Source organism: Peromyscus leucopus, chromosome 8b (genome assembly GCF_004664715.2).
Source record: "Peromyscus leucopus breed LL Stock chromosome 8b, UCI_PerLeu_2.1, whole genome shotgun sequence".
Lineage (NCBI taxonomy): Eukaryota > Metazoa > Chordata > Mammalia > Rodentia > Cricetidae > Peromyscus > Peromyscus leucopus.
Window position 1 is genome coordinate 40229074 of NC_051086.1, and position 16738 is coordinate 40245811.

At 50.6% G+C, this 16738-nt stretch overlaps 1 protein-coding gene and 1 pseudogene across 2 annotated transcripts in view; both read left to right on the plus strand.

Annotated features, from left to right (window-relative positions):
• Window positions 1–16738, plus strand: part of Galnt10 (polypeptide N-acetylgalactosaminyltransferase 10) — a 146734-nt gene that overhangs the window by 102902 nt on the left and 27094 nt on the right. The window lies entirely within an intron of this gene.
• LOC114700433 lies at window positions 16513–16631 on the plus strand (annotated as a pseudogene).

Below are 16738 nucleotides of genomic sequence, written 5' to 3' on the forward strand. Positions count from 1 at the left end.
ATCCTCAGAATCACTGAACATGACCACCAAGATTGCAACATTCTGATCACAAAGTATCTCTGTAAACTGGGGGAGAGTGGCTCTGTAAACTGGGGAGCTGGTTGAGGTTCCAAGACCTGTGCGGTTCTTCCTGGCTTGCAGACAGCAGTAGTTTAATCACCATTAAATCTGGCTTGCAGACAGTTCTTGTTTAATAATTACCAAATGGGCGCTCAGTCTGTCCGTCACTGGGTTCCTGCTTTGCCGATGAGGAACCAGAGACCTTAAATACCTTGGCAGAGCTGGTCTATAAAAAAGGTAGGCATTGGGCTGGGGATGTGGCTCAGCTGGTAGGTTTGCCTAGTGTGCAGGAAGCCCTAGTTCAGTCCCTAGCACCACATCAACCAGGCGTGGTGGTACACACCTGTCATCCCGGCCCTTGAGAGATGGGGCCAGGAGGATCGGGAGTTCAAGGTCATCCTTGGATATGTAGTGAGTTTGAGACCAGCCTGGGTTACATGAGAAAAAAAAAAAGCTGGGGTGGGGGGGACTGCCTAGATTTTCCAATTCTGGAGCTGTGCTCATTCCCATCCCTCATGTGCTACGGGAACTGTGACTCCTGTCAGTCGCCGTGGTGTCCTCCTCCTTGGGGAATGGGACAAGAGTTACCATCCACGTTTCACCGGCAGGGCTGTGGGTCCCGGAGTGGAAGACAGTGGGGTCACATAGCTGGCCTTCACCCTCAGTCTTCATGGCGGGGCTCCCCACACTGTTCACCCCCCCCGAGAGTGCGGCTCCCCCACCGCGTCCCCACCGTGGCCTTCAGAGTGGGCTGTTTCCCTGCGTTCTGCCCCAGCGCGTGTGGGCGCCTTCCCACAAGAGCCTGATTAATCAACTCGGAGTTGAAGGTTACCAAGAAAAATGTGCCAGAGCGTGACAGGCCATTAGTATTTGTGTTGTAGGGAAACCAGTAATCATCTTAATTGGCGCTCGCTTTGGAGCAGAGCGGAGTGTGCTCTCTCTCTCTCTCTCTCTCTCTCTCTCTCTGTCTCTCTGTCTCTCTCTCTCTCTCTCTCTCTCTCGCTCTCTCTCTCTCTCTCTCTCTCTCTCTCTCACTCACTCACTCACTCACTCACTTGTGTGTACACGCATCCTCCTTCCTGTACCCTTAGCTTCAGGAAAATACACCTTCCCAGCTTCCACTCGCCACAGTGGCCTCATTTTCCCCCTACAAATGCTGGGTCATCTGACCTGGCTCAGAGTAGTAGGGCGAAAATGTGGGGCAGTAGGAAACGCACGAGGTCACCAGAGCAAGCCTGCCTATGTCCCTGGGGATGCCAGACCTGTGGCTTTGGTGGCGGCCAGGCATGTCTTCCAAAACGCAGACGGTCTCAAGGCCCAGGGATGAGTGAAGCCTGCCTGCCTTTGGGGATCCTCCGAATCCATGGTTTCTACCCAAACCCAGCTGGACGCTGAGCCTCCCTCCCTCCCTCCTTCCCTCCCTCTTCTCTTTTATTCTTTCTCCCTCCCACTTCTCTTCCTCCCTCCCTTCTTCCTTTCATTCTTCCCCTCTCTCCCTCCTCCCTCCCTTACTCTGCACACTCTATGGTTTTCTCAGATAACGAATGGGACCTGCCCCCTCTTTGAGAAGGGCCCCACTTCTGTTTACCATCCCCAAACTAAGATTAGTGTGTATTCGTCATCTATGGAGTCTACTGCTCAGCTCTAGCCTAGAGAAACAGTCGTGTGTAAGCCATGAGTGTGTCTAAAGATAGCCCCTGTGGCGCCGCTTTCAGTCACACTATATTAGAAACAACCCCAGAGATTCATCCACGAGAGATGAGCAGCAAGCCGTATAGGTCTGCTGTGGAATGGGATACAGCTGTTGAAAGCACTGTTGTACAAGCCGGGTGTGGTGGCACATGCTTGTGACCCCAGGACTCTGGGGTAGGATGGGGGCAGGAGAATCGGGCATTCAGAGGCAGCCATGACTGCAGTCGTGAGCTTGAGACCAGCTGGGTCCAGTGAGACCGCGTCTGAAGCACAGAAGCAGAGTTCTGGCCCATCGAGAGGGCAAGTGGGTTGCCACACCAACACACTCGGGAGAGGGGGCAGACAAACAGAGAGAGACAGGCCGGGCGGTGGTGGCGCACGGCTTTAATCCCAGCACTTGGGAGGCAGAGGCAGGCGATTCTGTGAGTTCGAGGCAGCTGGTTACAAGTGAGTCCAGAAAAGGCGCAAAGCTACACAGAGAAACCCTGTCTCGGAAAAAAAAAAAAAAAAAAAAAAACAAGAGAGACAGGAAAGGGCGTGCTCCAGACGGCCAACAGTGGTGACCCATGAGACAGTGGAGTGAACAAAGGTTCAAGGTCACGGCCAGAAGAAACCTTATCCCTCGTCGTTCGATTCCCTGTTGCTGTGCTAGAACCCTGACCAAAAGCAACTTGAGGGGAGTCAAGGCAGCAGCCTGGAGACAGAAACCATGAAGAAACGCTGCTTCCCCTTGGCTTCCTCGGCTGCTCTTTTTCATGCAGCCCAGGCCCATCCGCCCAGGAGCTGCACCATCTCAGTGGGCTGGGCCTTCCTTCATCAATAGCAGCTAAGTACCCATAAGGCACTCAGGTGGAAGAGGCAGTTCCTACATTGAGGTTCTTTCTCCCCAGGTATGTCTAGGGTTTTGGTTTTTTTTTTTCCACACTCACAAAAACTCTGACACTTTCATCTGTAATATTTCATTTATTCACAGAGTGCATATTTCTCATTTAATTGGGAAGTGGTAGCCTTCAAGGGAAGAAGGTAATTGATCCAGTCACTTACTTCCTACAAGGTTTTAACATGCCCCCCCCTCCTGTGAGGGCACTGTGTCTTAATCCTGCCTACACTGAATTCTTGCTTTCGAGCAAAGAGCATATTTGATCCACCGTACACCCTTAAGAAGTGCGCCCTTTCCATCTAAAGCAATTATGAACAACTTACTCAGAGCATGTTAATGAGATAGATCATTAGCGAAGGTCGTTTCTAGTGGTTTCTAGTTCCCTGGGTGCACAGAGGCTCGAGGGCCCTGTGCCTTTGTGTGAGTGTCCTGTCTCTCTCCCAGAATGTCCACCCTGTGAATTCCACTGCAGCCAGCTCAGGTAGCCTCCCCTATCACGTACCTGCTCTACACTGAAGCAGTTCCTCGAGGGTGTCTGTCTGCTCACCTTTGCACACACAGCCACAACTAAAGGCATCCCAGTGGTTAGAAACACAAGCTCTGGACTCAGACTGACCTGAGTCTGTTCTGCCACTTAGCCTCCATTATTCCCATATCCAACTTGGGAGGCATAACTGGGTCCTGGGGGATGCTTGGTACTGTGTCTAGAGATCATGGTCGCTGTGTGCAAGGTGTCCTCTTGTCTGTGGAGCAGAAATGCCTTTCTCTGCAGATGTAGGTCTGAGCTTGTCATCTCGCGTCCCATCAGCCCATGCCAGTCCTGGAGGCTCAGCTACCCTTATCTATTCTATCTGTACAGTGCAGAATAAGGAAAGCTGCCCCGGGCTGAATGGATTTTCTCTTCACCATAGAGACATAAAGGCCAAGCAGACCCTAAAGAACTAAAGGAAGCCACCTGGACAGTGGGTTTAAAAAGTGGCATTTAATTTCTCTTGTATGTCCTATTTCCCAACATGAATTACTTTTTTGGTTTGTTTTGGGGTTTTTGGTTTTGTTTTTTGAGACAGAATTTCTCTGTGTAGCCCTGGCTGTCCTGGAACTCGTTTTATAGACCAGGCTGGCCCTGAACTCACAGAGATCCACCTGCCTCTGCCTCCTGAGTGCTGGGATTAAAGGCGTGCACCACCACACCGGGCTACATGACTGTACTTTACTGGTACCATGTTTTTATGTGCTCCCCGGGGTGGGGGGCGGGGAGCCAGGTTACCCACAGGAATGAGGTCTCAGTGACTGGGCAGTGAAGCCAGGTAACAAGCTGGTGGATTAACACTGTGGAGCCCTGGGTCACCACTATGACCTGAGCTCACCGCCTAGGCCTCTCATAATGCTGGCTTTCCATGACTATCTGGGTCCCTAGATGGTAAGAGCAGGACTGAGTGCTTCTTGCTACAGCACACACAAGTCTGCAACCCTCCTTATTGGGATCTGAACTTAGGATGCCCCGGCTAAGAGCAGTGTCTTCTGCTCGTAACAGAACTCCTCTGCCTGCGATGGGAGCACTGACCATTGGAGGAGGGTGTGTGTGCATGTGTGTGTGCATGTCTGAGCAATGAACAAATCGGAATCCCCAGGCATCAAGCAGCTCATGCTCGGCTGGAGGTCTGGGACATCCCACCTGTTGCTGCTCTGGGTTCAGTAGACGCGGAACTCTAGCCTCCATCACCTGGCACACAGCTCCTCATACTGTAGCGTTCCCTCCGGGCAGCACTGATGTGTGTCTTCTGGCCTTTGACAAATTAAAACAAAACCTAGCACTGAAAAGTGCAAATTGCTCACAGCTGGGGCCGAGAGAAAAATTACAGGGGGAGATAAATAGGGCAGTGTTTATAAAGAGGAAAACACGGCCTCTGCTGATTACTGGGTGTCTCTCAGAAGGAGCCATCGATTATCGGGGTCAAGCGTCAGCTGGGTTTCCCCCATTCCTGGAGCATTACATGGTGGGACAGTAGAATCACAAGGTGCCAGGGCTGGAGAAAGCCTTCAGGGCCATGAAGTCCAACCACATGTCCAACATCTGAGGTTGGGTTAGTCAATGTCAATCAGAAGATGATGGCGGAAACTCTTCTGTGAGCTTCCTTCTTCGTGCTGAACTGAGCTCTAGTCCCCTGTGGTAGTTTTTCTGGCTCCAGGCAGACAGGGAGATGCCAGCCCAGGGCCTGAGCCAGGGAGGGCAGTTGTTGACACTGGGCAAATTCTCTGCCTCTCCTACCTTGGTCTCCCTGTCAGCAGGATTGGAGCCATGTTCCCTCACATGGGGGAACCTTAGGAGCAAGAAAGGCAGCGAGGGAAAGGACCTGTTGGATCTACAGGTCCTGATCTCATAAGAAGACTATGGCATCCTGCCATTAATGAATAAAAAACAGGCTTCGGAAGGAATGTGGGCACATCAGCACTGATTCGGTCCTCGGAATTAAAACACTCCACCGTGGGGGAGCCTCATGAGACTCAAGAGGCTAAGGAGACTTACAAAGCTCACGAAATTACACAAGGCCCCTCCCAGCGGTGTAAAAGCAATAGCAATTGCTAGGGAGGAGACTCTCCCGTGGAGCCTGGAGCTACCTGCAAGCTGTGCAGAGACCTCCAGAGATTCAGCCTTCCTGAGTCGTCACTCATGGCGGAGGCTTTCAGTGACATAGCTGTTAGAGGCAGGGGTCACCGTGCCCCTATAAGTCATCTCAATAAACTTACTGACTCACAGAGATAGACTGGGGAATCCTTTCTTTGGTCCATTGTTGGTGCTTTATCTGGGGGTAAAGAGACATTTATTCATGCCTCCCCATCCCGAAGAGCATTGGGAAGTGGCTATCTCTGGCAGAGATGACTAGTGTGACTAGTGTGGCTTGTCATGTGACGCATGTATACACTACACCTGACGAGAGACAAGTCAATGACCGGCTTTAATCCTACTGGACCTTCCCAGAGGCCTTTGTGTTTGCAATGATCTGTCACCTGTCTGTAACTGTCACTCACAGTCACACCCAAAACGGTCATCTCACAAAGCAGACTTGGACGTGATGGGCCAAGAGCACGTATCGTGACTGTTAAACACAGAGTGGCATTTCGGTGGGAACTTCCTGAGTGGTCAGATCCTTGATGCTTACCAGCTGGGAAGGCATCCTTTGGACACTCCCGAGAAAGTACCTGGATAGCAGTCTCCCCCGGCACGCCTTTTGTCTTCCCTCTGGTGGCAGATGGGTTTTCTAGGTGCTATTGGCATGCAGGGATTTAAAACTGTTAAAGCCGAAAGTGACAGACGAAGTAGATCAAATCAGCATTGTTCACCAGACGTCTCTTAGCACCTTCCATATGCTAGGTGACATGAGAGAAATAAATTACCATGTGCCCTGACCCCCAAAAGCCTGTGCTGGGCAGGAGCCCGCACAGCCCCCTGGGACTTTGAGTGAGCATTATCTCTGGATGCTGCTTTGGGAAGTACTTCAGGCATGAATATAATTCCCTAGGACAGAGACACAAAACAGGGTGCTCGGAGCTGAGGGACGTGCAAGAATAAAGGAACAAGGTGAGAAAACTCTGTGGAGCCGAATCAGCAGAGTGGAGTATGAGACCGGGGGAGACAGGACTGGAGGGAGGGATGAGAATAGTGAGCCCCCGACACGGCTGAGAGGCGTGGATCGTCACCCCGTGAACTGTGATAGCAGAATGAGAGGCCAGAAGACTCCTGCCTATCAGATTAATTCCTCATAGAAGCTTCTAGAAGGAGCCAAAAATCTCAGAGTTCTTGCCCTAGTTTAAATACCCAGTGTTGGCTTGGAGTCGTGGTGTGTGTGTGTGTGTGTGTGTGTGTGTGTGTGTGTGTGCGCGCGCGCGCGCGCGCGCGCGCGTGCTTGGGGTTATGCAAACACATGTATGCCCCTGCACGTGGAGGTCAGATGTCAATTCTAGGCGTCTTCAGAGTCTCTCCCTAAACCTGGAGCTTACCAGTTTGCCGAGACTGGCTGGCCAGGGGACTCGGGGGGGGGGGGGGTCGGAGGGGGGTATCCTCTTGACTCTACCTCCCCAGTGCTGGGATTCTAGATACACACCACCATGGTCAGCTTTTAACATGGGTGCTGGGGATCAGAACCCAAGCCCTCGTGACAGGACAAGTCACCTCCTCATCCCTGGCATTGTTTTCCTTTTAATTATTTCTTAACTGGGGTGGGTGGCGGTGTACACATGCCACAGCATGCATGTGGAGTTCAGGCGTCACTTGCAGACGTCACTTCTCTTTCTGCCGTGTGGGTACCGGAGCTGGAACCCGGGTTGTCAGGCTCAGCAGCAAGCACCTTTACCCCCTCAGCCATCTTGCCCGCCCTTTTCTCTTTCGGTGGGGAGCTGATGGATGGTGGAGAGGTGCTTAGAAATCTCTGCATGTGCTCCGCTTTCTCTTTCTGTGAACTGTGCAAGGAAGTCCCCCAGGAGGCACTTTTGTCCTTTAGCAAATGAGAAACCGACGGGCCAACACGTCGCTGGAATGGACGTTTTCCTTTTCATTTCTTGATAACACCGTGAGTGATCGGCCTGGAAGCCTGCATCCTACATGAAGCGTGTGTCACTCCTAGACATCTGTCAGGTGACATGATTTAAAAGCAGCCACCAAGAGCCCAGGACTAGACCCACCCAGGAGTCTGATTCCCTGGATAGGCTGCAGCTGGGGAAGGCCTCAGCCGATTGGTGGGGAGTTGCTTTCAGAAAACAGGGCCTAATTAACTCCATCAAGGTGGCTTTCTGAGTCTTGTTACTCGTTGTCTGACTATTAAATAGATTTATGCCCCTGCCCACCTGCTGAAAAGAGACCAAGGCATTTAGCTGAAATTAAAAATGCAGGCAAGGCTGTCTGTCTAGGTAATAGGAATTCTCTCAATAGGTTACTCATCGTGCGTGGCATAGGGACAGGCAGTCCGTTTGTGTGATGAAGAGCTTTCCAGCCCTGGGAGCTGGCTGGAAGATGCCACAGCTTGAGGAAGGAGCATAATCCATTCTTGAAACCACCAAAGGCATGTTCAGGCCAGAGACCTATGCATAGGAGGAGTGGGGCCATTTGTAACGTGATGGCAAAGAAAACGTTTGGGGAAGTTATACACATGTCCAGCCATGCGATCTCAGGCCATCATAAAGTTCAGGTTAAACCTGCGCCACGGACCAGCAGGCGCCTCACTGAAGGAGGGATGGCGTTGAATTCCCGAGACCCTGTTGCGTTAGTTACTCCTGCCGTACTGAGACAAAATACCTCACAAAAGCAAGTTAAAGGAGAAAAGGCTTATTTTAGCTCATGGTTTGGGGGTACAGTCTGTCATGGCAGGGTGATCCTAGAGGCAGAAGCTAGAGTCGGCTGCTCGTACTGCGTCCACTGTCAAGAAGCAGGGAGTGGTGTTGAAAAAAAAAAAAAAAAAAAAAAAAAAAAAAAGAAGAAGAAGCAGGGAGTGATGTATGCTGGTGCTCAGCTCACTTGGTCCTTTTTACTCAGGCCAGGAACCCAGGCATGGGTTGGCGCCACACACCTTTAGGGTGGGTCTTCTCACCTCCGTTAACCTAACCTAGAAATGCCCTCACAGACCGGCCCAGAGCTTGTCTCCTGGGCAGTTGAAGACCCTGTCAAGTTGGCATTCAGTTTCAGCCATCACAACCACTCATAAACTCCGCGGGTGCCAGGCCCACCCTGAGTCTGTTCCCATAGGTACCAGCTGTGGTTAGCTTTTGTGCAGTGGGGTCTTCCAGGAGCCCCAGGATGAGCTGGGACTCAGTGGGTTCACAAATGGAGTCAGCTGTCCCCGTGCCCACTGGCTTCTGCTCAAGGGTTCACTCTGTGTTAACGCTGGAATCTAAGACTAATTGATGACCCCAGTGGCTCTCAGATCCTAAAAGATCATGTGTGCCCAGGAGTATCATGGAGGACTCGAGGCTGGACCAAGCCCTGGATGGAAGAGGCCACAGAGAAGGTTGTCATTGCCGACTCCAGGGCAACCACCAGCAGCCTCCTCTGGATTCCCCCTCCCCTCCCCTGCCATACCACAAGGGGCTGTCCGCTGACCCACTGGCTCACTTCTTTCTCCCCCTCATCTTTGAATTTCCCTCCAGAAACAACCAGCACAGTTTCACCCCAACCTCTCTTCCTATTTTCTTATCCCCGGCCATTGCCACCTGCCATCCAAAACCCCGTCCAGACTCAGGCGAGGTTCTTGCTGAGGAGACTCAGTGGCCGGAACAGCCTCCATCTTCTCCTTGACTCATCCAAGAATCCATGGATTGCAGGGGAGCATTGTGTGCGTTGGCCTGACTCCACCAGAGGTTGTTTACAGTGTGTGTGTGTGTGTGTGTGTGTGTGTGTGTGTGTGTGTTTCTAATTCGAAGGCTGGGAGCATGGCTCAGTTGGTTAAGTGTTTGCCATGTAAGTATGAGAACCTGTGTTCAATACCAGAACCCATGTTTTTTTTTAAAAAAAAAAAAAAAAAAAAGATTTAGGGGCACACACCTGTAATCCCAGCACCGAAGAAGCAGAGATATATGCAGGTCACTGGAGTTCACAAGCCAATGAGAGACCCTGTCTATGGCAAACAAGGTAGCTGACTCCTGAGGAACAACAGATGCATAGGTGTGTGTGCACAACACAGACACAGACACACACACACACACCATTCACTGATTAAAATATACACCAGACTATGACAGTTACAAGGACAGTAGTTCCTCTGTTTCCTTGGTAGCTGGGCTCTCGGAGCCCCGTGGATACCAAAATCTGCAGATGCTCAATTCCCTGACAACAAGATGGCGTAGCCTTTGCCTAGAACCTGCGCCTATCCCCCCATCTCCAGCAAGTCTTCTCTGCATTGTTGGGGGCTAGAGAGACGGCTCAGTGGGTAAAGGTGCACGCTGCCAGGTCTAAGGACCAGAGTTTAACCCCCAGGACTTACATGGTGGAAGGAGGAAACTGACTCCGGCAAGTTGTCCTCTGACCTACACGTGTGTGCCGCAGCATATACACACATATGCAAATATACATGCACATGTGCACGCACACACACACACACACACACACACACACACGCACACACAAATGTAATTTTTTAAATTACCCCTACGTTGTTTATCATATACAGTACACTGGACACTGTGTGAGTAGTTATGAAGCCTCATTGTAGTGTTACCCTGTGTTGGGCTTTATCCTTTCTTGTTCAGGGGACAATGACAAGAAAAGCAAGTCTGTGACATGATCAGTACAGGTGCAATTGACTTTCCTAGTATTTTCCACACACAGTTGAACAAGATTCTATCGCCCATGGATTCAGAGCACCGACTATACAAATGCTTGGCCTCATCTCTTTCCCCCGGCCCTCAACCCAAACGTTTATACACTGAAACCCTTGTTATTTTGTTTTTGTTTTTTTTCTCTGTAATGCCCCAGTTGTGACATTATGTGGAAATTTTCGAAAAGTGGTCATCTTAAGCCAATTATGTGATTTCTAAATCTTGATACTTTTAAAAGGCAGCGTGTGAACCAGCTGTTACATAGAGAGACATGGAGCCATAATTAAAGGGGGTCCAGCCAGATGTTCTGCTGGCCTTTGACAAAGAGCTTCTGCCCACTTCCCACAGCTCTGTGGTGGTCTTGACATCTCTCACTGGCCTGGATCTCACCAATTAGGCTAAGCTGACCAGTCAGAAAGCTTCAGGGATCCTCCCATCTCTACCTTCCCAGCTCTGGTATTACAAGCCCCTGCCTCCACATCCAGCTTTCTTAAATAGATCCTGGGGATTGAACTCAGGTCCTTGTGCTTGCAAAGTATGCACTTCACAGACCGAGACATCTCCCAGCGCCTCCTTCCCCAAGGGCTGTCTTGATTAATCTTAACCGAGTTCTCTAGAAAGAACCTTTGCTAAGCCACAGCTGGCTCCCCATTTTCAGCCCTGCAGGCGAGGGCTGGGTTTACGATGCTGCAGAGCCTGACTGCCGCTACACGGAGACTCTCATGGGCAGATGTGGGCCTCTGTAGGCGGACTTTTCTTTCCCGCCCACCAGTTCCCAAATAACCAACAAGGAGACTCAATATTAATTATAAATGCTCAGCCGATAGCTCAGCCTTATTACTAACTAGCTCTTACATCTTAAGTCAGCCCATTTCGCTGGTCAGTGGTGGCACATGCATTTAATCCCAGCACTTGGGAGGCAGAGGCAGGCAGATCTTTGTGAGTTCGAGGCCAGCCTGGTCTACAGAGGGAGTTCCAGGACAGCCAAGACTACACAGAAAAACCTTGTCTAGAAAAAACAAACAAAAATTTAACCTATTCCTCTTAATCTACATTCTGCCACGTGGTGTTACCTCTCTTTCATCTCACGCCTCTCATTTCCTCTCCATGTCTCGATGGCAACTTCTCTGACTCCGCCCTTCTTCTTCCCAGTGTCCTTAGTCTGGTTTGCCTGCCTAACCTTATCCTGTCCAGCTAGCTATTGGCCAGTCAGCTTCTTTATTAAGCCAATCACGGCGTAATTTATACAGTGTGAAGGAATATTCCACAGGCCTCTGGTCAATGCAGAGCTCTGTTGCTTCTCTCTGAAGTCCCTCTGCATCTTCCGGGGGGGGGGGGGGTCACTTACTGTTCCCACGCAGCAACTGATGCTCCTGTGTATTATCACTTGTCAGAGCAAATGAAAATCTTGGCTTGGGGTTGGGCAACTGGAGACTGACACCCATCAGGCAGGGTGGATCAAGCAACTGAGAGAGGAAGAAGCAGTTCGGTCACATGGTTCACAATGACTGACACCAGTCTGATTGCTGGTCATCAACTCCAGCTGGCCGAATGCAGCTTCTTGTAGAACTCTGCTGATCCTCAATTTCCCCGTATGGGGTACAAAAGGGTCATCAGTGACCACCTTCTGGAGTCTTGCAAATGAAACGACCCAAGTACATAGCAGCATATCACCCAGGGCTTTGGCACGCAGAAGGCATGTGGCCATAAAGGTCCATGGTCTGGCTGTGTTGGCACACGCCTTTAGTTCCAGCACTCAGGAGGCAGAGGCAGTTGGATCTCTGTGAGTTTGAGGCCAGCCTGGTCCACAGAGCAAGTTCCAGGACAGCCAAGACTACACAGAGAAACCCTGTCTTGAAAAACCAAAAAAGAGAAAAGAAAAAGATGAGTGTTCACCGCTCCTAAAAAGATTTCCTTGGGTAAGAAATACCTTCCTATCAAAACAGGATGAAGTAGGACAGCTTCAGGTGCCACAGACCCTCTCTCCCTCCAAAGTGATCACTGATGCCTCAGAGCACTCTGCAGTTGACAAGTAGACACCTCTGTCTCTAAAGACGAGCGGCAGGACAACAGGAAAATCCAGCAGAGCCAGGATATCACCTGACCCAGAACACCCATAAGTACACAAAAGGCAGTGCGCTCTGGGGGCTCCGGGTGGCATGAGTTCCAGCTAGAGAGTGCTTGTTTTCTATCTCTGTGTCCAACCAAGTCAAGGGGCACAGAGCCTCTTCATCCTTGGTGTGTTTCTGCTCAGAGGCAACAGGCACTTCCCATGTTGATTGTGTTAGCATGTTGATTGTGTTAGCATGTTGATTGGACGGGAAGTTTCCAATGCACACTCAGGAAGCACAGAGAAATGAGCAGTGACATGCAGAGGCCTCCGCGGCTTGATGCTGGGATGAGGACACCTGATGAGTAGAGAGTCCACACACCTACCTCACAAGCTTGTGGTTCAGAGATCTGAGCCGAAGGGAGTGGAAGATGAGTTCCAGGGCATGCCTGCCAGCTGACATGGGCACCCACTCTGCTCACAGAGGTAGAAAAAGGCTTCTAGGGCTGGGGGATGGGCTCATCTGTTAGGGTGTTTGCCAGTCTAGCCAATCAGTGAGCTCCAGGTTTGGTGACAGATTTTATGTCAAAAATAAAGTGGAGAGTGAGAGAAGATGCCCCACCTCTGCCATTGGCCAGCTGCACACAGGAACGTGTACACACACACACACACACACACACACACACACACGTAAATAAATGTAATTTTTTTAAAAGTTAATAAAATTTGGAAATAAAGGGGAGAGATGGGGGCATGGAAAGCAGGCAAACCATCTCCAGCAGCCCACATGTGGCTGAGGGCGCTGTCTTTGCTCATCCAGCCCCAGATTCCGTCTCATGGCTGGTAACCCATCAAGGTCTGCCTCCACCATCCCCTGGCATTCTCCATGGGACCAATCTCTCTCTAACAGGCCGCCAGCCACCGATTTCAAGCCCACCCTCACCCAGTGTTGTCTGCACCTGAACTGAGTCGATCTGCAGGGACTATGTTTCCAAACAGCGCCGCGGCCATAGGAATCGAGAGTTGGAACTTCGATGTATCATGTTGGGGGATTCAGTTCAAATCAGCAGCCCTTCTGAGCTCAGCTCCCGGGAGATACATCCGTAGAATCCAAGAGCAAGGGGCTACCAAGATGGCCTAGCATGTAAAGTGACTGCTATGACACCTGAAAAACTGTGCACTTACTAGAACCCACATGATGGAAGGAGAGAACCTTCTGTCCTCTGAACTGAGAGAGAGAGGGTGGGGGGTGGCCTCAAGTCCCCTGCACTCGGACCTCACCAGCTGAGAAACTTGGGATGAGACCTTTCTCCCCCACGGGCCTCAGTTTTGTCTCCTCTGACACCAGAATCAATGGCGTCTGTCCAGTCCCCTAATGTGGATCTCGAGGAGGGATGCAAGGTGACAATTCAACCTCTCCTAGAGTGAGCTTGAGTCCAGGGTCACGTGATCAACCTGCACGCATTCTTGGGAGGGGATGGAGACTGTGGTGCTGAAAAATCAAGTGTTCTTCTGCATGAGTTCCCTAGCCACACAGACCCCATAAGCTCCAGGGCCTCAGGCTGGACCACGAGGAAATAAACGTGACCACGCCCCTCACTGGAAGCCAGCACTGTGTGCTCCCACACATTAGGGGGCAATGGAGATGGCGCTCTATACATCCCAAGTGTGGACACACACACAGCGAGCCTCAGGCCGAGGGACAGGGGTGGGCAGTGGAAGGCATCCTGTGACTCTGGAAGGAATCTTGACCTGGGAGATGGCCCAACTGTGTGAATCCGGTAAAGCCATTAACTTCTCCAGCCCTCTCACCCCTTAATAAAATGGGGTAGAATTGAGTGCTGGGGTGTGCGTCATAGGGATCAGGTGAGAGGTGAGATCAGTCTATGAACATGGTGTCCCAATTTGTAACTGGCTGTTGAGCAAATTACGTCTCTGAACATCTTCTATAAACAGGAACACTCGATATTCTTGTGTTGTGGGTGTCTGAGGTAAGGCATGTGAAGTGGGGAGACCTGTGCGCGAGCCAGGCTCGGCAGGTGTCCCCTGTAATTGTCACCATGGTGACCATCATCGTCCTTGTTTGCCGTTCCTTTTAGCTCCAAATCCTGTGACCTTCTGCGCCGTCCCCGGCACAAGGAGACTGGTAAAATAAGGCAGCCGTGCTTTGAGTAAACACACCTTCTCATGAGGACAGGAGGCCAGTAATTGCCCCCAAATAATCGCTCCAACTTTACCACAAGCTGTCGAAAGGCCCTAATTGGCCAATCAGTAACAACTGCAGCCATCTGCATTAGGGTGATTTAGTGATGGGGGGCTCTGTGCATGTGAGGACCTTGATGATTACGCAGCGGAGGTGATATTTCTCCCTCCATGGGAGCACTGGTGTGCGGCGCCCGATAATCTCACTCGCGGTTAACAACCCACTAGTTGAATGCAGGCCAGAAGCAGCAGTGCCGCCGAGCAGAGACTTGGGGGTTTCCTCTTTTCCTTGGGGAGACTGTTCCTGCAGGCACAGCTGCCCACCAGAGAGCTTGGCCGCGCCTCCTGCTGGGGGGGGGGGGCGGGGTGTCTCACTGCCTGAGTGCAGACTGGACCGGGAGTGCATACTGGCTGCCCAGCTTCGCTCTGTGTGTGAACATAATCTCTCACTTGCTCCGCTTTCACGACGCCAGGCAGCATGCCCTGACGCACCCTCTCCATCCTGAAGAAGTCTTAAGTCTCCGTGATCAACAGTCCCCACCCCTCCAACCCCAAGAACGGTTGTTAATGGTACCTGGGGAGACATTTGCTGTTCCACACGATCCCAGCAGGGGGACGTGCCTCTTATCAGTACTCTCTCCCCCCTCAGCTAGCTTCCCAGATCACCTGTTCTGACTGACCTGACCTCCCCTAGGGAGGCAAAACCAAAACAAAAGCTAGGCTTGACTCTATTTTTATAGGTTATTGTTTCTTGTTGATTCACTGTTGGTTGTAAACGGTGCCGATTTTGTACATTTATGGGTTAATATAAAATTATCTTTAAAAACAAGTACGGGGGCTGTGGAGATGGCTCAGTGGGTAAGAGTGCTTGTTGTGCCAGATTGAGGACCTGAGTTCGAATCCCCAGCACTCATGGAAAAAGCTAAGCATGGCTGTGCATGTTTGTAACCCCAGCCTTGGGGGGGTGGAGGCAGGTGGATCCTTATGCCATGTTGGTCAGTATGCATGCATGCGTGCATTGTATGTGCACACATGCGAGGTACAAGTGTGCCAGGCGTGAAAGTCAAAGGACAACTTGTGGGAATCTGTTCTTCCCTTCTCCCCGAGTGGCCCCGGGGATTGAACTCAGGTTGTCAGGCTTTGTGGCAGTCACCTTTACCCACTGAGCCATCTCTGCAGCCCTCGTGCTGTCTTAATTACTGCAACTGTAAGTTGTCGATGAAGAAACACGAGTTCCGACATTTTCTTTTCTAAAAGACCTCCACTACTCTACATCCTTGGTTGCCATATAAACTTTAAGAGCGGCTTGTTGACTGTTACCTCTGCAAAGAAAGCACTGTGATTTTAACGGCGTAAAGTCCGTGTTACGAGGAACCATTGTTGTCGACACCCCTGGTCCCAGAACAAGGGATGTCTTCCCATCCGTCTTGGTGTTTCGAGTTTTCCAACCACGTTTTGTATTTTGTTTCATTTTCCGAGACAGGGTTTCTCTGTGTAGCCCCGGCTGCCCTGGAACTCGCTGTAGACCAGGCTGGCCTTGAACTCACAGAGATCCTCCTGCCTCTGCCTCACAAGTGCTGGGATCAAAGCTGTGCGCCACCATGCCTGGCTAATGTTTTGTATTTTTGAGATGGTACTTATTCTTCTTTTATTGATATGTGAATGGTATTTTTTTTTTTATTTTTAATTCTATTTCCCAGCTGATACACACACATCCCATGGACTCTTAAACTGTATCCCAAGTGCATTTGTTCTGGCTTCTCTGGGAATGTGTGGGATTCTCTGTGTGGAGGCTTATGTCATCTTCAGATACAGACAATACCATTATCTTTTTACTTGGGTCTTTGTGCTTTTAGATTTTTTTTTTAACCAGTTGCACTGGCTGGGAAATCTGTTCTAACAAATGAGGGCGGTGAACACACACGGCTTTCCTGACTGAAGAGAAGCATCAACTATCACTAACTGTGGTATAAGCTACATGGTTTTTTTCATTTTTGTCTTAGGATTTTTTTTAAAAGCTGTCCTAGGTTTTCATAAAATCCCATGCCCTAATGAGCATCAAGAGAGCCCAACAGGAAGGCTAGGACTTATTTATTTTTATTTTATAAATATGAATGTTTGCCCAATATATGTATATGCACCACGTGTGTGCAGTGCCCGTGGAGGCCAGAAGAGGGCACTGGTTCCCCTGGTACACGTTTGAGCCTCTATGTGGGTGCAGTTGGCCACTGATTTGCGTCCTCTGCAAGAGCAGTGAGTGTTCTTAACCCCCAAGCCATCTCTCCAACCCCTTTTTATTACATTCTTTCTAATAGTATCCTGTGTCTACAGCCATACCACCTTGAACTCACCCACTTGCATCTGATCTTGGAAGCTAAGCAGGGTCAGGCGTGGCTAGTACTTGGATGGGAGACTGCCTGGGAATATCAGGCGGTGGAGGCTTTCAAAAAAATAATAATAACTTTATGTGTGTGTGGGGGAGGGAAATGGCAGCACACACATGCCACAGGCTGGCAAGTGTGGCTCTCAGAGGACAACTTGAGGGAGGG